Below are 18,549 nucleotides of genomic sequence, written 5' to 3'. Positions count from 1 at the left end.
GTTTCTTTTTGCTTTTTTAATGTGGCTACTAAAAATTTTGTAACTACAGATATTGCATTATCTTTCCATCGGACAGCATTATTCTAGCACAGAGCCTGGCACAGTTTTTGTGTAGGACATCAGAGACGACTCACACCTTGTTCCTCCTACCAGAGCCAAGTCCTCCATTCATTTAGTACATATTTACAGTGCCTGGCTCTGGGCAAGATGCTGGAGATACAAGGAGCAAAAGCAGACACTATCTTTTTCCTTGTGGACCTTATTATCTGGTGGGAACAGACAGACATGAATATTTTCATAAATAAATGTAAAACTGCAGCTCTTCAAGTGTTGTGAAGGAGAAGTACAGAGGGTGATGAAAGTGGGGAATTCACTGGGTGGGGGAATCCAGGACCAGGGACTCCTCCTGGGGAAGTGATACTTGAGTGGAGATTTCAAAGATAAAGGGGAGTTGACAGGAATAAGCCAGGCGAGGAAGCCCAGGGAGCAGGAAGGCTGAGGGTGAAGACCCTGAGTTGGTCCAGGGCTTGGTATGTAGAAGGAACACGAAAAGACCAGTGTGACAAGAGAATTGGGCAAGAGGGGTTAGTAGACTGAGACTAGGGAGGAGAGGTCGGTGGGATTCCATCTCCAGGGCTTGGGTGAGGATCTGGGGCTGGCCCCTCAGGAGGTGGAAGCCAGCCAGTTACAAGCAACCGAGCGTCCGGATCTGATCTGTATTTTGAAAAGATCCCTCTGACCACGGTGCGAAGCCCGCTGGGGAGCGGCGCAAGTGCCTGTGTGCAGATCGGTTATGGACACTGCATCAATCCAGGGAAGAGGCGAGAGATGCCTTAACTGAGGGGGAAGCGGCGGAGATGCAAGTAGACGGTCTGGGGGGTCACTGAGCCGGCCGGATCGACGGGGCGGGGTGATGAGCAGTGTCTGTGTGTGTAGGAGGGGGTGGCGATGTCAAGGGAGACTCCGAGGCTTCGGATGGGTGCCACCCAGCCCCAAACACTCTTTGGGCTCCTATCGAGCCCTCTCCCATCTGGTCCCTCTCCCGTACCCTCCCTCCCCGCACCGTCTCGTCTCGCCCCCGGGTTTCATCCTCCCACCCTCCTTCTCCCCTACCCCGCGACCCCTACCCGGCCCAGCCCCCGCTCCTCTAGGCCTGGTCCGCCCTCTTCCCCACCCGTCGTCGACCCTTCTGGGTCGGGGACCCAGTGACCCTCTGGCCCGGCGGACCCACTTGGGCCGCAACCCCTCAGGGGCTTGTCGAACCTGCGCGGTGCATCCCAGGCCGGCCCTCTCCAGCCCCCCAGGCCCCTGGGCAGAAGCAGGCCGCAGCCCTCCGCCTACTTCCTGGCCCGGCCTCTCCGCCCCGCATCCCTCGGGCCAGGGCCATCCCTGCGGCCTGTCGCGCCCCGACCCGCGGTGCGTCCCACACTCACCAGGGAGCCGATTTAGGCCCAGCTCCCGCGCCCAGGTCTCCCAGCCGCCGCTCCACTAGCCTCCGCCGGCCCCGCCTTCTCGGGGCCCCGCCCCACGCAGGCCGACCCGGGCTCCTATTGCTCCATTTCACCGTCTCGCTGAACTCTCCTTCTTCAATTGGATTGGTTGCCTATCACTCAAAAGAGGGCGGGACCAGCTGCCGGGGCTGGGAGTGCGGAGCCGCCGGTCCCCGCCCTGCTAGCGGAGGCCTCTTAAAGACACAGGCTGTCTCCCCCGCCGCGGGCTATGGGTTTTGGAAGAATGGGATTTCTCAGCAAACGCAAGAGGCTGCATTTCTTTCCCCCCATCCCCCCATCGCTCCCCGAAACTTTTCTTTTGGCACAGCCCGTGTTCCTTGTGATAAATCAGAGGTTTTGAGGGCTCAGATGTCCTCTGGTGGCACTCAGCCCGGTGCCCAGCACGCATGTAACGCACTCAACAGTGGGATAACTGTGGTTTGGAGAACTGAGTGGGAGGTGACAGTCGTGTCAGAGGCTTTGAGCAGCCGCGGCTGCTCACCACAGAGCCGGAGCTAATTATACCGGCACCCAGGGCTGACCGTGGGCGCGGAGCAGAGGCAGAGGGGTACAGCTCAGCTGTACTGTTGGTAGGGACCCGTGGGAGGTGGTATTCGTCACTGCACCTGCAGATCGGAACAAGGCTGGGCACGGCGCCAGCGCCTCACTCGTGCCACGTCCCTTTACACTCACAGCCACTCTGATGTAGGTGTTATGTGGGTCCCCTGATCGTACAACTAGTGATGGGCAGAGCAAGAGGCCAGCCCGTGCTTGTTTGATTCTAAAGTCTATGTTCTAACCATTTTGTCTCACAGATCCTTACAACCACCCCGAGGGGTGGGTATTTTGTTGTCCGTTTTATAGATGCTCAACGGAGAGACTCAGTAATGAAACTGATACTCAGCAAAGACACTAAATAACGACTGCCATTTATATAGCACTTCACAGTATGCAAAGCATCTGAAAAGCAGTTTTACATATATTGTTTCATTTGATCCTCAAAACATCTTGGAACTGAGGATGGTATTTATTAGTCCTCTTTTACTGGTGAATACAACGATGCTCACGGAGGTTGAGGCTTAGTAATAGCTAACATCACTACAGCCCTTGCAGAAGTCACCAGCAAACTTTCCATAAATATCCAGATAGTGAATGCTTTTCGCTATACAGTCTCTGTCAAAACTGTTCAGCTGTGCTGTTGTAGTGTGAAAGCAGCCACAGACAATGTAAACCCATGAGGGTGACTGTGTTCCAATGCAGCTTTACTTACAAAATAAATAGGCGTTGGCCTGTGGCTGTAAGTTGCCCACCCCCAGTCTACAGTGCTTTGGTTACCAAAGCCTTTTACAGACCATTGCTTTGTGGAATCCTCACAGCAACATTGTTATTATTCATACTCTTCTTTTTAATTATTAATGAATTATTGTTGTTTTTTTAAAATAAATAAATTTATTTATTTATTTATTGGCTGCGATGGGTCTTTGTTGCTGCGTGCAGGCTTTCTCTAGTTGCGGCGAGCAGGGGCTACTCTTCGTTGTGGTGCACGGGCTTCTCATTGTGGTGGCTTCTCTTGCTGCGGAGCATGGGCTTCAGTAGTTGTGGCGCGCAGGCTTAGCTGCTCCATGGAATGTGGGATCTTCCTGGACCGGGGCTCGAACCTGTGTCCCCTGCATTAGCAGGCGGATTCTCCACTGTGCCACCAGGGAAGCCCGAATTATCATTGTTGATGATGTTATCATCCTCATCATTTTACAAAGGAAAACCAAAGGCTTCGCAAGGTTAAGGAGTATACCTGAGGTCAACTCAGGAACTAGAACTCAGGTCCAGCTTTCCTCATTCCCAATTTCATCTTCTGACTACAAAACTGGGTTGTGAGAAGGCATGAGAGTTCCACCTTCGTCTAGCAGATCTTTTTCCTGCCCCATTGCAAGATGACAGGCCAAGTTCATTTTACCTTTCCCAGGCTCCAGGGGTAACTCCTGTAATTCCTCTCTTCGGGAACATTCTCCCACTTCTTCATGCCTTCCCCATTTACTGCAGCCCATAAACACCTCTCCCTCCCTGAACCCCCAAGGGCTTATACCAAGCAACCTTTTATATTTTTATCACTTTTTAAAAACTTTTTATTTTACACTGGAGTATAGTTCATTAACAATGTTGTGTTAGTTTCAGGTGTACAGCAAAGTGATTCAGTTATACATATGCATGTGTCTATTCTTTTTCAAATTCTTTTCCCATTTAGGTTGTTACATAATATTGAGCAGAATTCCCTGTGCTATACAATAGGTCCTTGCTGGTTATCTATTTTAAATATAGCAGTGTGTACATGTCAATCCCAAACTCTCTAACTCTCCCCCCCACCTCCCCTGGTAACCATAAGTTCGTTCTCTAGTCTGTGAGTATGTTTCCCCAGCAGCCTTTTATTACTAAGAATAGAATCTGCTGGAAAATAGGCTCCACGTGGGCAATGACTTCCGTGGAGTCTGCTAGCTGTCCGCCAAAACCCCTTCTCCCAGCCTTGTGATGATGATAATGTGCTAGGGGATGATAGGATCACCAAATAGAAAGTACCAGTGTCCCTGAATGGAGCAGAATTGCTACCTGCTGACCTGGAACATTCTAGATCTCTTCATACTCTCATGTGAAAGAGAAGTAATCCTTGTTCTTTAAGCCACTGATATTTTGCGGGGAGAGGGGGTTGAGTGAAAGCTTCCTTAAATTTTGTGCCCTGGGTATCTCACTTGCTTCACCCTAGTCCTGGCCCTGCTCAGTACACATTTATCCAAGGAATAAATCATTCACTTTAGCTTTACAGTACTTTGTCTCTTCCCCCCCCTGATTTGCCAGTGCAGGTTCTTTAATTGCAAGTTTCAGGAACCAACTCTGGCTAATTTTAGCAGAAAAGGAGTATATTGGCAGGCTAGTAGCTAATTCACAGAGGTGACAGGAAGCTGGAGGACAAGGCTTAGAAAAGGCTGGAGATGCTTTGGGTGTTTAGGTAGGCAAAATGCATTAGTTCCATCCTTTTCTCCCCTTTCTTTTTTATTTTATTTTATTTTATTTTATTTTTTAACATCTTTATTGGAGTATAATTGCTTTACAATGGTGTGTTAGTTTCTGCTTTATAACAAAGTGAATCAGTTATACATATACATATGTCCCCATATCTCTTCCCTCTTGCGTCTCCCTCCCTCCCACCCTCCCTATCCCACCCCTCCAGGCGGTCACAAAGCACCGAGCTGATGTCCCTGTGCTATGCGGCTGCTTCCCACTAGCTATCTACCTTACGTTTGGTAGTGTATATATGTCCATGCCTCTCTCTTGCTTTGTCCCAGCTTACCCTTCCCCCTCCCCATATCCTCAAGTCCATTCTCTAGTAGGTCTGTGTCTTTATTCCTGTCTTACCCCTAGGTTCTTCATGACTTTTTTTTCCCTTAAATTCCATATATATGTGTTAGCATACGGTATTTGTCTTTCTCTTTCTGACTTACTTCACTCTGTATGACAGACTCTAGGTCCATCCACCTCATCACAAATAGCTCAATTTCATTTCTTTTTAAAGCTGAGTAATATTCCATTGTATATACGTGCCACACCATCTTTATCCATTCATCCGATGATGGACACTTAGGTTGTTTCCATCTCCGGGCTATTGTAAATAGAGCTGCAATGAACATTTTGGTACATGACTCTTTTTGAATAATGGTTTTCTCAGGGTATATGCCCAGTAGTGGGATTGCTGGGTCATATGGTAGTTCTATTTGTAGTTTTTTAAGGAACCTCCATACTGTTCCCCACAGTGGCTGTATCAATTTACATTCCCACCAACAGTGCAAGAGGGTTCCCTTTTCTCCACACCCTCTCCAGCATTTATTGTTTCTAGATTTTTTGTTGATGGCCATTCTGACTGGTGTGAGATGATATCTCATTGTAGTTTTGATTTGCATTTCTCTAATGATTAATGATGTTGAGCATTCTTTCATGTGTTTGTTGGCAGTCTGTATATCTTCTTTGGAGAAATGTCTATTTAGGTCTTCTGCCCATTTTTGGATTGGGTTTTTTCTCCCCTTTCTTGATCAGACCTTTTTTTTTTTTTTTTGCAGTACGCGGGCCTTTCACTGCTGTGGCCTCTCCCGTTGTGGAGCACAGGCTCCGGACACGCAGGCTCAGCAGCCATGACTCACGGGCACAGCCGCTCTGCGGCACGTGGGATCCTCCCGGACCGGGGCACGAACCCGTGTCCCCTGCATCGGCAGGCGGACTCTCAACCACTGCGCCACCAGGGAAGCCCATCAGATCAGACCTTTCTTTGATCAGAGTCAGGGTCCCTGGAGCAAGAGTCCAGTGGCTGAGCTCAGGTAACATGCCCTCCCCTTAGCTAAGGAAGGCAGGCGCCCAGACTGACAGCTCCACCAAGACTACTACACAAGACAAGAATTCCAGATCCCTCCACCTCCACTCCCAGCTGCCACCCCTGGGCAACTGAGGCCAGATGCCCTGTTTTCAGGCTGAGATCAGCTAAGAGATGTACCTGAAGCTGAATGTTATCATTATACGAATCCAGCACAGTGTATGGCAGCTGGAATGGCAAAATAGTTATGATCCCTCGGCCTTGTAAGTATACAGAGCCCTTTGTAACTGTTGGACTGCTCTTCCCAGGCCCCTAAGACCGAAGAAAGAGTCCGGAGACAGAGACAGAGACATCAGTGGCTTATTGGGCAGGGGTCTCTTACACAAAGGGTTCCAGAGTGACACCCCACTGTGTGTGGTAGATGGTGGGCAAGACATGGCAGCAGTCTCCCTTTGCAACCTGGGGGAGAAGGAGGGTACTGTTTATAGGGGGAATTGGCACATCAGTTACCAGGGACAAATTAAGCCCTATAATTAAGAGAATTGGATAGTCATGTGAGTGAAGCAGGACCTGGTTGAGCAGGGGATGTAGAGAGAGCAAGAAAACAGCCACCTTGAATGGCCTAACCATACAGTTACTTACCAGCTGTGCATTCTTGGGTAAGTTACTAGATCTCTCTGAGGCTCAGTCTCCTCATCTGTACAATGGGGATAATAACAGTACCAACCTTGATGGATTGTCATGAGAATTAAATGAGATACAGTAAATGTCCAATACTCAGCAGGGTGCCAGGCACATAATAAGTGCTCAATAAATTGTATGTCGTTTTAATGATTATAGCAGGCCTTCAATAACTATTCATTGTATTTTTTTAGTTCCTCTAAAACCACATCTGAAACTGGAGCATATCAAAATACTTCTCCCAGTTCTCCAATCCTTTGACTTCCACATTTGTGTAGTCTGCCCTTTGTGGCCTTACTTCCCCCCTTACCCAGCTCACCGCCTTACCCTGTTCTTCACTATCATCATGCCCTTGTGTTCACCCTCAACTCCCGTGCCCCCTTCTCTCTCCATCTACTCACCTGCAGAATCCCAACTCTGCTTAAACCTAAATCACCACATGTCACACCTGTGCCCAGCAATTAACTGGGGCCAGAGGAAAATACAGACCCTCAAATGGGTCCTCCCCATCATGGGGAAATCCCTGGCCAATTCACTCTCACTCACCCAGAGGCTATCTCGAATCTTCTCTCTTCTGCCCTCAACTCCTTACTCTTAACTGATGACCTTCTTATCTCGCTGACAAAAAAAAAAAAGAAAAAAGAAAAGAAGGAAAGAATAAAGAAGGGAAAAGAAACAATAAGAAGAAAACAATCTCATCTTCTCATTGCAAATCCACCAATCTACCTGCATCAGAGCCTGAGTGTTCTGCGTCTCCTCCTGTTACAAATGCACCTTCTCTGATCCTCCGTAAGGGCAATCCTATAGGTGCAGGTGTATTTCATCCCCTCTCCCCTACAAATCGATGCCTTGGTTATTCCTATCAGCATCCACCTATGCCGTACTGTGGTCCATCTTTAGAGTGCTGGGGGGCTTAGACAATATTGTCGCCATCATCTAAAAGACTTCAGATGGTCTGGCACTTGACTACTTTCCACGCTCCCGTAGCTCACTCTGCTTGAGTCTTACAGCTCTAATTTCCCATAGCTCACTCTGCTTGAGTCTTACAGCTCTAATTTCCCATAGCTCACTCTGCTTGAGTCTTACAGCTCTAATTTCCCATTCCCTGAACACAGTTTCTTCCCACCTCTGTGCCTTTGCACTTGCTGTTCCCTCTCCTGGAATGCTCTTTCCCCAATCATCACATGGCTTACTCTTCACTTTATTCAATAGGTCATGGTCTAATACCTCTTTAGGCAAGTCTTCCCTGACCACCCTATCTTCTCTGATCCAGCCCCTCCAACCCCACTCTGTTTCCTTATCCTGCTCCAGTCTCCTTTATTGCACTTGATGTCATATGACTACTTTGTTTTCTGACTTCCACGTTACTTATAGACTCCATGACAGCAGGGATGCTGATAGTCGTGTCCCTGGCTATATTCCCAGCACCTAGAGCGTATCTAGTACATAGTACATGGTCAATATCTTATGTATTGCACCATCAAATAAACAAAAAGACACCATGGATAACTGGTCTCTATGAACTTGACTCATGCTATGGTTGAATCTTCCTAAACACTCATAAGTTAAGCATGTCCCTTCTCACAAACAATTATTGTTGAAATACAATTCCTGCCACCATATCAGAAGGATTTCTGATATGGTGGCTCATAAAAATCAAAACCTACATTTATCTGCTAAAAGAAATAGAACCCATATTTATTGTGGGTCTACTATGTGCCAAGACTTATGTTGGGGACTGTTACATACATGATCTCATTTAAAACTGCGAAATTTAGGGACTTCCCTGGTGGCACAGTGGTTAAGAATCTGCCTGCCAATGCAGGGGACACAGGTTTGAGCCCTGGTGCAGGAAGATCCCACATGCCGCGGAGCAACTAAGCCCGTGAGCCACAACTACTGAAGCCCGTGTGCCTGGAGGCCGTGCTCCGCAACAAGAGAAGCCACCGCAATGAGAAGCCCATGCACCACAATGAAGAGTAGTCCACTTGCTGCAACTAGAGAAAGCCCGTGTGCAGCAGCAAAGACCCAATGCAGCCAAAAATAAATACATAAATAAATTTATTAAAAAAATACAAACTGCCAATTTTCAATGGAGCTCTAGGGTGTCCTTTTATTTATTATGATTTTTATTTCATTTTTGGCTGCATTGGGTCTTCGTTGCAGTGTGCAGGCTTTTCTCTTGTTGCGGCAAGCAGGGCCTACTCTTCGTTGCAGTGCACAGGCTTCTCATTGTGGTGGCTTCTCTTGTTGCGGAGCACGGGTTCCAGGCACACGGGCTTCCGTAGTTGTGGCACACAGCCTCAGTAGTTGTGGCTCGCAGGCTCTAGAGTGCAGGCTCAGTAGTTGTGGTACACGGGCTTAGTTGCTCCACAGCATGTGGGATCTTCCCGGACCAGGGATCGAACCTGTGTCCCCTATATTGGCAGGTGGATTCTTAGCTACTGCACCACCAAGGAAGCCCCAGGGTGCCCATTTTACAGATGAGGAAGACTGAGGTTTAGAGATGCAAAGAAACTTGGCACACAGCCTGTTTTGTACCCAAGTCAGTCTTACCTCACAGTACATGACCTTCTCTTTATACTCATCACTGAAAACAATACACCTGGGCGTTTCACTCTTTTCGTCAAACACTTGTTAGGCCGGGATTACATATGAGACTTTGCGCTAAGGTCTTTACATGATTTATCTCCTTCGATCCTCACATTCCTATGAGGTACATACTCTTATTACCTTTATTATACAAATGAAGAAACTGAGGCACCGAGAGTTAGCCATTTGCCCAGGGTTATTTGGTGGAGTGGTGAAGCCAATATTAAAATCCAATTCTAATTTCAAGACCTGGGTCTCTCCTGCAACATTGCGCTGTCTCCCTTAAGACATCTCTCTGCCTCAGAAAGAGAAGAAAAAAGACTAAACCAGGCGACTAAAGCGTCATTAAGAGAAGTCATGGTGACTTGGTTCTTTCAGTGGGAAGCAAAGGGCAGGAGGCAGACAGCAAGTCTAGCTTCAGCTCTTGCAGGTTGGGGGTTCACATAACGGACTTAATTTGCGAAGATCGTTCCTCCAGGAACTGGGGGCTTACCTTATATGTGTGTGAGCGGAAGCGGAGCAGGGCGTGGGAGGTGGAGACCTTGGTGAGCTGTCAGCTGTCAGCCCCGGCAGGGACCTGCTCCAGCCACTTGTGTGAGCCCGGAGCCCTCTGCTGGCGTAGGAAATCATCTACCAGCATCCGTATCTCCGTGTGTGTGCGCGCGCGCGGGCGCGTGTTGCGGCAGGGCATCAGGGGACCGTATTCAGTGTATTCAGTGAGATTTGCAAAATGGCTAGCACACCTAGTAAACAGAACTAATAGCTACCACTTACCAGTATAGCATTAGGGTAGGGACAGGCACTGTTTCAAGGATTTTACATTAATTTTATTTACTCTTAGGGACTTTTACATACTGCATTTAATTGAACCTTCACCCCAACCCGCTGGAGTCAGAATTATTATTATTATTACTCCCATTTTTCACAAAAGGAAACTGAAGCACAGACAGGTTAAGTCATTTGCTCTATGGCTCTTAAGTGGCAGATCTGGGGCTTGAACAAGTGGACTCTAACCTTGGCGTCCATGCCCTGGAAACCACCAAATGGCCATTCTTTAGATCCGGAGCGCCCTGCCCACCCCCCGCCCCGGCAAGTACCCTGTAAATGGCTTCACTGAGAGAGGACACACAGCAATGGCTCAATAATTTCTTAGAAAATGGCAAGCATACTAGGATTTGGTGGTGAATCTGCTGCTTTCTGGACTCAAGCGGGGGCGGGGAAGGGGGCGGGGGACTGCTCTTACAGCCCACTGCATCCCTCCAAACCGGAGATGAGCCCCTGGCCAACGCGAAGCTGGGCTCCCTGGATCTAATTCTCCAGCGGGAAGATCTTAGTTACAACAGAAGCAGAGCATCCTAAATAATAATGTGAAATACTTAGCAGCCAGTGAGGCATGACTACTGACGGATCAGAACAGACAGCTGCTGGAGAAGATTCCTAGAGGGTTTCTCTGCCCCTTCCAGGGCCGCTTTGCTTTAACCCTTTAGTTACTGGAATGTGGGGCGGTGAAGGGGTTAGAGGTGGCAGGAGAGGTCAGGGCTGCTGGGGGAGTGGAGAAAACGCTCAGGGGTTTGAGGCATCTACTATTTACCAGCTAATAATGCGTGGGAATTTCACTACTTTGACGATTGCTGTGGCTATGCAGGCTGAGTATTGCCATGTTTACCGTGGGTCCTCAGGCAGTTTGCTTGACCTCTCTGAAATGTATTATCCTCATCTGTAAAATAGGGATAATACTAGAAATTGATTCGTGGGGCTGGTGAGGGAGTTACATGAGGTAAAACCAAGTAAAGTTTCTGCTTGTAGCTCTGAGTAGGCGTTCAGTCATTGGGGGTTGTTATTAATGGCCAAACAGATGTGGTGTGTGTGTGTGTGTGTGTGTGTGTGTTGGGTGTGGGGGGAGAGTGAGGTAGCCTTGCTGACCCAGGGCCCCTTTGACTCATCATCCCTTGTCTTCATCCCTCTAATTGTAAGCCCAGCCCTAGAGATCAGAGCCTGGGTGTGGGGTGAGGGTTCCTGTATTGGCCGATGCTTCCTTTGCTCCCTAAACTCCTCCATGAGTGTTATTGAACTGGCCTGGTTTGTCTGGAGCAGGTGCCTGTTTCTTGAGAAGCTGAGGTGGCCATGGTAGAAGAAATGAAGACCCACTCTCGGGACTTCCCTAGAGGTCCAGTGGTTAAGACTCCATGCTTCCACTACAGAGGTCGCAGGTTTGATCCCTGGTCGGGGAGCTAAGATCCCACATGCCATGGCCAGAAAATTAATCTTGCTAGAGGGCCTGGCCGTGGAGGTCTGGCTGGGGGAGGAGACCATGTGGAGGGGCTCCTGTTTATTGTAGGAAGACTCCCCTACTTGAGAGTTTATCTGTTCTTTCCACAATTATTTGCTGAGTGCTTGGTGTACGCCAGCCACTGGTTGTATAGTGGTGAGCAAAACAAACGCAGTCTCTGCCCTCAGAGCATTCATAGCCCTGCAGGGGAGATAGACAGCAAACAAGCAAGCAAATAACTAACTAAATTAATTAATTAATTTAAAATGTGTTATTATAAACAGGGATAAATGCTATAGGAGAATGATTAGGTTCATTTCCCCACATTTCAGCAACTAAAGCAGAAGGACTGCACAGTCATGGAGGTCCTCTCTGAGGAGGTGATGATTACATTGAGACTTGATGGATGAATAGGAGTTTTCCAGGTGAAGGGTGAAGGGGAGAGTGTTCCAGGAAGAAGGGCCAGCAATGTGGGAAGACCTGGAGGTAGGAGAGATCCTGACTTGAACTGGGTCGTTAGATCAAACAAAGGAAAGAGAAGGGCAGGGAGAAGCCAGTTAACGCAGGTCTTGTCAGCTCTGCTGTGGAGAGTTTCAGTTTTGTTCTACGTGCAACAGGAATCCATGAGAAGGTTGGAAGCAGGGGAATGACACGATCCAATTTGAGTTTTGCAAAAAGATCTCTTGGGTGCTGTGATCAGATTGTATTGAGAATGGCTGGTAGGATTCAAAGATGGAAGCAGGAGGACCAAATGGGATGTGAATATTAAAAAGCCTGTGCACTCCCAGGAAAAGACTGATTTTTCTATAGTCCTAGTAATAAATAAACAAGAGAACTGGTCTTAAACCTGTCTAACAGGTCAAGGGCAACTCATGTCACTGATCCTGCCTCTGAAACCAACCAATCAGTGACAGTCTGTGCTTTGAAAACCAGCTAATCTGCAGTGGATTCACTGAAAGGAACATGCTTCTGAGGCTGGCATCACCCCACTCCCGCTTTTGGAACCAATGTAATCCCGAAGCAAACTCTTCCCCAAACCTATGTAAGATTCACCGTTTGCTTTGCTCATGAGGCTATGCTGAGCAGCCATGTGCTCCTGTACATAAGGAAGCACTAAATCTAGCTGGTTGCCATCCTGAGTCGTGGTCTCACCCTCCAACAGAGCTCCTTACAGTCATCCAGGCTGCGGATGACGATGGTGTGTCCTCTTGTCACTGCTGAGGATGTCCTGCTGGGGTCTGTGCTGCTGGCTCTCGCTGGTCCAGTCTTCAATGGCTGACCAATCCTCTTCTGAAGTTCACCCACTTCCATTGGAGATTTTATGTCTTCATTTAGATGTACGGTCACATCTTGGCCTAGGGGATGGTCTACCCCTTCCAGGCTATGTATGAGTCAGGGTCGATCTAGTCAGGAGTTAGAAACCACACCAGTTATTTAAAAGAGATCAATCAATATAAAGCATTATTAACTAGGTATAAAGTTGTTAAGTAGAAAACTAAAAAAGGATCAAAAGAACTCGATGTTGTCACAGAGGCAGTGACTGCAGGAAGCATCTACCACCTCTAAGGCTCAAGGAACAAAGGAAACACATTGGCGTTATTAAAACTTAGACGTGGTTTCAGAAACCTCTGAGGAGGGGTTCCTGGCCAGCTTGTGCTGGTGTCTGAGCTCAGAGGAGGGGCTATGAGTGTGGGATGCAGACCTTTGACGACGGGGTGCTGCACAGCAGGTGCTGGTGTCTGCAGGGGCATAAGAAGCCTTCTGATAGTGTTTAAAAACCTGCAAACTGGATTCAGCTGGTGTCACAGGAAGAAATGGCCACTGCCAAGGTCAATGAGTGATGCTGGGGTGATGCTCACAGGAATCCCACGAAAGAAGATGGGAGGGCTTCCCTGGTGGCGCAGTGGTTAAGAATCTGCCTGCCAATGCAGGGGACACAGGTTCAAGCCCTGGTCCGGGAAGATCCCACGTGCCACGGAGCAACTAAGCCCGTGCACCGCAACTACTGAGCCTGCGTTCTAGAGCCTGCGAGCCACAACTACTGAAGCCCGCGTGCCCAGAGCCCGTGCTCTGCAACTAGAGTAGCCACCACCATCCACAACTAGAGCCCGCGCGCAGCAACGAAGACCCAACGCGGCCAAAAATAAATAAATAAAATAAATTTTTTTTAAAATGGGGAAGGGCTTCCCTGGTGGCGCAGTGGTTGAGAGTCTGCCTGCCGATGCAGGGGACGCGGGTTCGTGCCCCGGTCCGGGAATATCCCACCTGCCGCGGAGCATAGAATGTCACCTATTCAGTTATCAAGCTATTGTCTCTCAGCTGAAACCCACCTTTCCACACGCTGCTTTGTGGTGCTGGCACTGGGATTCTGAGAACTGCACTGCGGCTTTGCCAGCAGCCCCCTTCTAGTCTCTGCTAAGGGGAAGGGGGAGTACTCACAGGAGCTGCAAGCCTGGAAGAGGAAAAGGACCTGGTCTTCCCTTTTTTTTTTTTTTTTTTTTTTGCTGTACGCGGGCCTCTCACTGTTGTGGCCTCTCCCGTTGCGGAGCACAGGCTCCAGACGCGCAGGCTCAGCGGCCATGGCTCACGGGCCCAGCCGCTCCGCGGCATGTGGGATCTTCCCGGACCGGGGCACGAACCCGTGTCCCCTGCATCGGCAGGCGGACTCTCAACCACTGCGCCACCAGGGAAGCCCCAGAGCATCCATTTCTTGAGTCAGAAAGAACCCCATCTGTCTGACTGCTGAGCGCAGAAGCCTAAACCACTGCCTTGTGAATTTCTTCAGGTTTATCATCCTATAAAACGGGGATAATGACATCTGCCTTTCAGGGTGGTGGTGAGGGTTAACTGGCTTCACATATTAAATAAAAACATAAGAAGCCATTTTGGGAGACAGATGCTGGGCAGATTCCCACTCCCACTCACCAGCCTGCCAATTTGTAGTTCAAGTTCGTGCCTCGGCAAAGTTACAAAGCAGTCCGTGTCGTGGATCTGGGCGTGTGAGAGGTGGCGGTGTTCTCACCTGGTTGAAACCAAGAATGTAAAATCCTCGAATGCCACTGTCTCAGCAAATACTAACAGGGATAATAATAATAATGGTAACATGCTTCCATTTAATGAGGGCCTACTATATATGTGCCAGGTTTTTTACATTTATTATTCTGCTTTGTATATTCATCCAGCAAGTATTTAGCTCACTACATACCAGGCATCGTGTTATGTTAACTCTAATCATCACAATGAAATGGAGTGGTAGGTATTATTATTCCTGGTTAACAGGTGATGAAACAGAGTTAAGAAAGCAAATAGAACCAGACTATAGTAAAAGTATCATGAAAAGCTTGGTCACATGAGAGAGCTTATCACATCAATGTTTTTCAAAAGCACCCCAAAGTTTTGTAAATGAAAAAGTTTTTTCTTTTTAAAATAAAACTAATAATTCTTTTAAAAATAAAAATTTCAATAGATGGGTTGAAGGGCAAAATAGTTTGAAGAGTTAGTTAGTAAACCAGAAGATCAAGCTAAGGAAGTCTCCCAAAATGCAGTGCAAAAGAAGAAATACATGGGAAGTATGAACAAAGTGTTAAGAAAGAGATGCACAAGTTCACTGTCTGCTTAACGTGAGTTACAGAATGAGAGAAGAAAGTGAAGGAAGGAGAGAATCCCTGAAGCAAGGCAATAATTCAAGCCATTTTCTTAAAACTTAAATACATGAGCTCTTATATTGAAAGGACCTAGTTTAGGTCCTCTACAGTTCACAGGAATTGTGTCCTGTAATTTATAAGAAGACTGTCAAAGGCCTACAACTAATTACATCATGATGAAATTTCAGGACACCAAGGATAAAAAGGAAGTGAAATAAAATTATCTAGGGTGGAATGAGAATACAATAATCAGCCTTCTCATTTGCAACTTTGTAAGCAAGAAAACAACAGAATGATATCTCCAAATTTCTCTGGCCAAATACTTGTGAATTTAGGAATCTTTACCCAACCAAGCTATCAAGCAAACGTAAGAGCATCATAAAGACATTTTAAGACACAAGCAGACTAAAAAAGTTTGCAACTCACAGTCCATACAGAATGGCATTTCTCAACAGGGTCCTGCTGGCATTTTGGGTGGAACAATTGTTCATCGTGTAAGACGGATCCCCACGCTGCAGGTTGCTTAGTGTCTTTCACTGCCGTCTACTAAATGCCAGTAGCGTTCCTCCTCAATCACTATGACAATACAAAACACCCCTACATTGGGAAGGGGTGCAGGATAGCCTCTGGTTGAGAGCCCACTGGTGTAGAAGATATACTCCAACAAAGAGAAAATAAATTTAGGAAGAAAATGTGTGATATAAGAAGCACAAGTAAGCAAGGAAACCAGAAAGGTTTATTTATTTATTTATTTAATTAAACAAAATCATTTGTTTCAATAGCTCCAAGTGCAAATACAGCAAGTCAGTACACAAAGTTTCAAGATACAGCTTTAAGTATAATGAAAACTTGATGTGCAAAAATGAAAGGGTACGTAGCAGAAATAAAGCCCAGTGTTTAAAAAATTCAAGTAACCTGAAAACTTTTAGACTAAAATAGTCTTTCATCAATTCAGAAATGCCTTAATTTATAGATAAGAGTAGTACATTGTAATCAAAAAGGACTTCTCAAAGAAAGAGAATCACCCCAAACTGGCCAGCTCCAGATAAGAGTAGAAATTCCCAGTGCTGGCTGTTTCAGTGTTAGCACTCCCTCACACTGTACAGATTGGTGTGGTTCAACCCATGGCATTTGATCTTTAAGCAAATTCCAAAGAAGTGTTTAAAGTTCAATGCTACTAAGAGTTCTTGAAATGGCCACTATATATTTAAAAGATTTGAAGAGGGCTTCCCTGGTGGCACAGTGGTTAAGAATCCGCCTGCCAGTGCAGGGGACACGGGTTCGAGCCCTGGTCTGGGAAGATCCCACATGCCATGGAGCAACTAAGCCTGTGCACCACAACTACTGAGCCTGCGCTCTAGAGCCCGCGAGCCACAACTACTGAGCCCATCTGTTACAACTATTGAAACCCGCACGCCTAGAGCCCATGCTCCAAAACAAAGAGAAGTCACCACAATGAGAAACCCGCGCACCACAATGAAGAGTAGACCCCGCTCACTGCAACTAGAGAAAGCCCGCTCGCTCAGCAACAAAGACCCAATGCAGCCAAAAATAAATAAATAAAAGTAAATTTAAAAAATAAAATAAAATAAAATAAAATAAAAGGTTTGAAGACCAATTTCAGCTTCAGGCCTATAGTACAACTTGGGCAAAAGACCTACATTAATACTCCTTCCATTACTTAAATCCTTTTTGTGAGGTTAGCAACATGGCCTTTAAAGCTTCCTCAGAGAAACTGTACTTAAACATATAAAAGTTCCCACTAGGAAGATAATTAAAAGTTGTTAATGTATTTTTTATCACTTAGCAACCAAGACATGTTTATTTCCACTCCCCAGAAGCAATGTTAGCTACTAACTTCAATTCAGGAAATGTGTATCTTCAGGAAGGTTTATGTGAGATGTTTATTCAGTCTTTTTCTCAACCTTCATCTTCTCATTGTAGGCAGTAAATTGAGAGTCTGTTCCAAAAAGTCTATCCCACCATGTAAATGTCGAAACATAGTTTCCAATGAAGTTCATGTGGTGGAAATCCTGACTGCTGAGAACCAGCATAGAAAGGAATGAGACTTAAAGGGTTGAGAGGAATGTCATAACCACTATGGACATCAACAGTTTCTATCAAACTAATGGTCACCCAGGCCCAAGGAAGAAGAACATGATCACATAAAAGCATGATTCCAATGAAAAAATCCAGTTCCAAGAATTAGGGTTTCCAGAGGATGTACGTATACAGCTTCCATTCCAAATGGAGCCTGAAACTCATGATGAATTTTTTTATGAATTTTTATGAATTTTATGAATATGATTATATAGTGTTTTGTGGTGTAAGAGCCTATGCAGGAAGTAGTGCCACGTATCCTCAATCACTGCACAGCCAAACCATCTTGCCAAAAGCATGTACCATCTTGGCATTGTTTGCCAATCATAAGGAGTATTGAAATACTCTGTAGAATAATAGGTTCCACAAATCAAAGGAAGCTGGATACAAAAGTGATTAAAGAGAAGTACTTTAAAACATTTCCATTGATTTCCCCACGTTTCTGGTTCATCCTTTTGAATTTTGTACTTTTTCATGTAAGGTATAAATTGAAACAAAAATGCAGGTAAACAGAACAAGAAACAAAGGACCTCATGAACTATGAGGCATCCCCATGTTGCCATCTGGAACTTTGTATAATTATTCAACATATAGTTCCAAGCATGTTAAAATGGTTCCTGCAGAGGATTCTCAGGTAAAAGTGACTCCACAGCCAAGGATGCTGAACTAAAGATGCTGATACTTTCATTTGTTGCCATTTATCAAATCTCTGCAGACATCCTTATAATTCTGCGCACCGCTGGGAAAGGTTTATTTTTAAGTTTAAATAAGTATCTTTACTTATAATAATTAACTAAAAGCTAAGATGATAACATGGGGTTGAGAGGTATGAAATCTGGGAAGGAGGTAGGAGAGAAAAGTAAAAGCATGCTAAGATTCTCATTTTATTTAGTGGGAAGATACAGATGTTAATTAACTCTAGATATTGATTAAGAATATGCTTAACTATGTGCGTCAAAGATATAAAGATAATAGGAACAGAATATACATTTTCCAAGTCATCAGAAGAAAAATTAGTTGAGGACAAATAAAACGCTATCAACTAACCAAAAAGCAGGGGTGAAAGAGAAGCATGAAAACAGCATATGCAATAGAAAATCCATGGTAAATTGGTAGAACATGTGCAAATATATCAATAACCATAATAAATGTAAATCTATTACATTCACTGTTAAAAGACAAAGACTCTTGAGTTTAAAAAGTCAAACTGTGTGATGTTTTATAAGAGACAGCAAAAACAGGGCAATATAGAAAAACTGAAAATACTGAGATGGAAAAAGGTATTCCAGGCAAATGCCAGCAAAGGGAAAGCACCAATTTTAGCATTAGGCAAAATGGATTTCAAGGCAAAAATAATCAGTGTGATTTGAAAAGACAAAAATAGATATTGATGAAATATTTAATCTACCAATAAGTTTAGTC

The 18,549-nt window shown here is 46.0% G+C and overlaps 1 protein-coding gene and 1 pseudogene across 2 annotated transcripts in view; both read right to left on the bottom strand.

The window, feature by feature from the left end:
- ELMO2 (engulfment and cell motility 2) overlaps positions 1-1,511 on the bottom strand; it is a 38,540-nt gene extending 37,029 nt beyond the window's left edge. Inside the window, exon 1 of one of the 2 annotated variants that reach the window (XM_033433842.2) lies at positions 1,434-1,511. The gene's annotated coding sequence lies outside the window, so the exon portion shown is untranslated. The remainder of the gene's footprint in view (positions 1-1,433) is intronic. The other variant, XM_004272938.4, reaches the window with a different exon arrangement.
- A 3,192-nt stretch (positions 1,512-4,703) lies between these two features.
- Positions 4,704-18,217, bottom strand: LOC125961366 (methylsterol monooxygenase 1-like; annotated as a pseudogene).
- Between the last annotated feature and the right edge of the window lie 332 nt (positions 18,218-18,549).

The sequence above is a fragment of the Orcinus orca genome, chromosome 16 (genome assembly GCF_937001465.1).
Source record: "Orcinus orca chromosome 16, mOrcOrc1.1, whole genome shotgun sequence".
Lineage (NCBI taxonomy): Eukaryota > Metazoa > Chordata > Mammalia > Artiodactyla > Delphinidae > Orcinus > Orcinus orca.
Note: the sequence above shows the minus strand (reverse complement) of the source record. Positions and strands in the feature narration are given on the sequence as shown.